Below are 5,480 nucleotides of genomic sequence, written 5' to 3'. Positions count from 1 at the left end.
GACTCGTTTTATTTTCTTTTAAGTTTTTGACCAACCATGTTTGCTATGCTTGATTCTTCATAGGTAAAAGCTGACAAAAAATACCTATATTCACAGCTTTTGCCAGTACTTTTAATCCATCACCCGTTCTTAAGTGTATTGCTTGCAAAAGTATCAATATGTACCGACAACACTACTTACTACAAACATTATCAATCAACGTCAATATGAGATTATATCGCACAAAGCAGCCTTTTCAACGACTACCTTAACAACCCTACTTCAAGATACCTTAGAGGTTGAACTTCCTCTGGGATGACCTGTAACTACGTAACTAGTTTATAACACGTCCCAAATAAAAGAGCGTTTCACTACTATTTATATAGGTGCTTATATTGTTCGAACCATGTTCATCAAAATTATCTTGGTCTACGGACTTATTTGTAACTCCCAATTTTAAAATGTATTGTTAACTGACCTATTTTTTTTCTTTGCTTAGCGATAACGACAATGATGTAGATACCTACTTATATGAAATAGCTTTATAAAGGTACCAAGAGTTACTGTTCTCAACGGCACCGTCCTAACCCCTCACAGTGGTAATCATGAGGCTCCCCTAATGACCGCTTCGCGTTAATAGGGCAAACCTAACCTACCGCACAGTCTATGGACTCCTCAAGCGTGAGCAGGGAAAATCCTGGAAAAAAATATCCAGTAATAGATGGAAAATTATGCTTCCTATTGTATGCAGAAGTATAATGTGCCTGGGTATGACTATGCAGTGAAATAAGTTTTTACTAAAGGGAACATAAAAAGTACGGCATTCGATGAAGTGAGGCTGTAAAAGACTACGAAATGTTGACTCAACTTTAAAGTAACAAACTTGAAATGTTACAGGTTTTGTAATCAAAAATATTGTTTCCGACATATCACCTCCACAAAATCTTCAAGTTTGTAATCATTAATTAGACGGGGAGCAGTAACGAGTGTGATGCTGCCTATAGAAATAACGATTAGATTTCTCTACACCAACTACAACCAAAAATAATGAAATTATTTCGTGAGATTCCAATTTTACATAAGACTCTCTTGTTTCGTAGCACTCTCGTAGTAATTTCGCAGACGACAAACTATGTCACAATTTTATCACAAAATACTAATAGTATTTACATCGTATTTATGTATTACAATCGTAATTTTGGTAGAAGTAGGAGATTTTCAATTTCCTTTTTTTACCTTCACATACTATACTACAGTATTCGGTGCATACTTAGTTACAATACAAGCCCGCAAACAAAGCACTACCTTAACAATTGCAACCTTACTACAACTGCAGCATCTCTACAAACTAACATAACATTGCGCACATTTTACTGACTTGACTCAACTTCCTGCAGGATATGATGTGCTGATTGTAGCCCCCTAGCTTCGCTTCCGTGAGGTGAGGTAACAAGCGAGTGAGGAACAAAATAGTTCCTCTTACTCGGCTGTTTTGCTACATTGCTTCTGCTGATCTTGAGATTTTGTGGTCCTTGGAAATCAATAATATCTCTAGATGTGTGTAGGTACAATTTTGGATTTTTGTTCTGAACAGCTTCGAGCATAACTATGTGCCCGGTAGATGGCAATGTTCATGAGCTTGATTAGAGGTACATAAGGGAGTACGGGATACTTGAGCGAACCTCGGGAAAAGATAAGAACATACTGATTCTAGTCCATTATATATGATGATGATGATGATATGATGTCCTCCTAGCCGATTATCGGCTACGGCGGCTGTTCTCATGTAAGGAGATTAGCCAACTACGCAGGACATATTATAGTGCACGAGAATTTGCGCAGACACAGGTGCACTCACTATTCCTTAACTCTCATAGCCCGATGGGACGGTAATCCGACACGACCGGAGAGAGATCAGGCGCAGGACCGACATTTACGTGCCGACGACATCACCAGCTTCCAGGCTCCGGGCTGCTTTGTGAGTCTTCTAAAACCCACAAGGCGATTTCGGCCCGACTCGGGAATCGAACCCGAGACCTCGTGCTTAGCAGCCACACTTGCGACAGCTAGACCAACGAGGCAGTTATATATAATGAGTATGGGTGCAGAAGAAAGAAGATAAATGCGTCTTTATGATAGCATCGTGGGATGATATAGAGACAACACCTTATCTCCTAAGTATGTATGGGTTAATTGCATAGACTTAGCTGACTTGTCACGCTCTCAATATATTGGCACACTGACTGTACCCACAATAAACATATGTAGGTAAGATATAAATGCAAGTCAGGTATCCAGCACGGCCCATTATATGCAAAAGGTTTAACTTTCATTCAGGTGGTGCCATCTTGAAAGCATAGCTAGAACTTCTTGGGCCGACCTCTTGCCGCGTAATAGTACATGTGCGCCCACAGATGGCGCTGCGATCACGTAAACAAACACGTAGTATATAAATAAACAAAAAGTTTTATCATACTCGTGTGAACCGACTTAGATCTTTGTCTGAGTAACTAATAAGCTTAATTGAATCCCCGGCGTAATTAAAAGCAGAATTTATTAAAGAACAAACCAAAAATATGACTGTTCTGGCTACTTATTTACGTTTTCATGAAAGTAGTCGTGAAACTAATATTTTAATTTGGCTTTAGTGTTTTGCATAGTGACGTTTGCACACATACTACTTATGTTTCCCTCATATGGTGTAAACAAGAGTATGCTTGACTGTTTTCTTATAGACTCTATCTACATTTACTATTATTTTACATATTCGTAAATTCTGCTTGTCGGAAATTGTTAGTAGCTAGACGAAGTCCTTTTACTAACATAAATACAATAAAATTAAGGGATATACTTTCTCTATGGGGGTGATTAAATTTAAATGAAATAGTCAAAATACTCAACAAATAAAAGAAAAATTGTTTCCAAAAAAATCTGCAAAACATAATAAATTAGTAAAAGTTCGTTGTTTCGTAGTCCTTCGTAGCACATAGTTCTATGATTACTACGATTTTTACTGATAAAGAATTTCGTAGGAAACTGTATGTATGTAACTCAGATCAAAGATTGATCTGAGGTTTGTAATAGTTTTTTATTGTGTTTGAAACTCAGGATCAATCAAACAAAAAAATATCATTGCCTGTATCTGTCGCATATGGAAGTTGTAACATCGTCCGATCAAACTTCGTCACTCGTAGAATAGAATCTTGCGCAGTTTTGAATGGTCTCTAATAAGAGAGTATGTATGAAAGTCCCAAAGACAGCTCCCTGCAAAAAAAAACAGTGACATGGTCTATATTCCCGTGTTGTTTTAGTATTGCCTTTTACGCCAAAACTACAGAACTGCTTTAAGGCGACGAATTGGTCAACAATAATTCCATAACCGGCACGCGCATCTAAGGCGCCAAAAGGGGTCGGAGCGTCTGAGCGGGGCGAGGATAACAATACGCGCGCTAGCTTGTAACTAAAAGTCGTAAGCGACAAAATGGTTTTGTAATTTTATTATTTAGAAATGATAAATTGATAAAAATTCCTTCTACAATTTTAAAGAGTATGTATATACTCAACTACTAAAAAAGTTAAGAGGCTTAAATCGGTCCCGTTTGCACATAATATGTGAATCTCTTTTTAAAAAGAGGTATGTTTGATATATTTTTCTCTGTTATAAAAGTTACCTAATCATGTTTCTACGTCTAACAAAATAAGGTTTATATCATGAACTTTCAGGTAACCAAGTTGTATTTTGATCCGTTTTGTATTTACTGAGAAAAATTGAGATCCTTGGCGCCAAAAATTCCAATTCGTCCTCTTAAATAAAATTTGGTGCACAGATAGTTTAGAGCTTGACATAAAGGATAAGGCTACTTTTTATCCGGGTGAAATAAGCAGTTCCCTCGGGACGCAGGTGGATGAGGTGGCACCAGGGGGAATAGTACGTGTTTTAATGAATTTATGTATATTATATGGCTTTGAAAATCATTATCAATTTATCACTTCTTATAATAGTCATGAATTTTATCCGTACACTGCGAATGGTGGGCGTTTCTTTCAGAAATATATGGACAAGTTGCGTTGGAGTAATTGTTTGCTTACTTGGGATTAGTAGGCGTAAGTACCTACTTCTTGAAGTTGGGTAGTCACCATAATTTATAATATTAGTTTGTATAATAATGTACAGTGAAAGGTCATGAAGTCTATAAATAGATTTATAGACGATTTAATTGAATTATGGGATGTTATGAGATATTGAACGTTTTGGGAATCGAACTCACTACACTAGCGTAAACTCTGCTACTAAGCCGTTAGACATTTGGGAAACGGTTAACTGAGCAATAAAATAAGGACGAAGGGATTCCAAGTTCATTTTAAGTAGAGGTAAATAAAGACATCGCTCATTTTTGCTGTATGCTAGTAAGGTAGCAAGTAAATTAGTTTTCTGTGTCCATACTGAAGTCTGACGTCTACTTAATAGAATAAATCATATGTTTCTTTTGAACCTGGTTAATACGTACTTCAGTTGCACCTTGACTTGGCATTCTACCTCCATTTTGAAGTCGGTAAAAACCAGTTTCCCGAATCTCATGAATTGTACTTGTTATGAATAAAAAAAAATGAGTTTTAATAGACAGGATGTTAACTTTAAAATCCCGTTAATTTTCATCACTGAAAAAATGCGATACGTAAAAAATTAAACATGGCGAATGTAAGCGGATTTTGAACTGTCGAGTAATGTTTTAAAGAGGTGGTGGTTGCCAATTGACCTCATTATTATCTCGCGATGGCCTCGCACCTACGGGATGAAAGGGCGTGGTCTGCCCTTGTCGCTTCCATACGACACACCGCTTTATAACGACAAGAAAAAATATAGGACTAGGAACTTAATGATATACAAACTCAAAGAAATAGGTACCTAGGTATGGGTGTCGCGGCTAATAAATGAGGCGAAAAGAAAAATGCAACACAATATTAAATAGTGTTAATTATACATATACTTATGACGTCATCAATAGATGACACATATTTATTTATGTTTCATAATAGAGGCTTAAATACCTACCTGAATAGTTTCCACGCCAAGTAACAATTGAAATAAATTGCATTTTCTTTAATCAAGTTATCGAGTGTACCTACTTACCTCAAAAGACTTCTCTTTTACCTATCTGTCATTCATTGAAACCAATCAGCTGTTCAGTATGTATTTTTACAGAAACTGTTAGAGATACAAACTATCAGCATATGTTTTTGATAAGAAGTGTTTACAAACTGATAAGGAAGTAAAGCAGGAATTACGTGCTATTGTCCAACTCAACATCTACCCAAAAACAAGGAAAACCCAACGCTGCGGCTGAGCCAAGAGATTGTTCCAATAAAACGATTGTGAACACTCATCTTGTTCTTAAAGGTTACAAGTACCTACTCGCTATACATACGTAGGTACTTACACCCGATAGCTGATGCCCATATGTATGTAAACACACATGCATACGTGTCAACAGCCACTCTTG

Source organism: Helicoverpa zea, chromosome 3, assembly GCF_022581195.2.
Source record: "Helicoverpa zea isolate HzStark_Cry1AcR chromosome 3, ilHelZeax1.1, whole genome shotgun sequence".
Lineage (NCBI taxonomy): Eukaryota > Metazoa > Arthropoda > Insecta > Lepidoptera > Noctuidae > Helicoverpa > Helicoverpa zea.
This window is presented reverse-complemented; position numbering follows the sequence as displayed.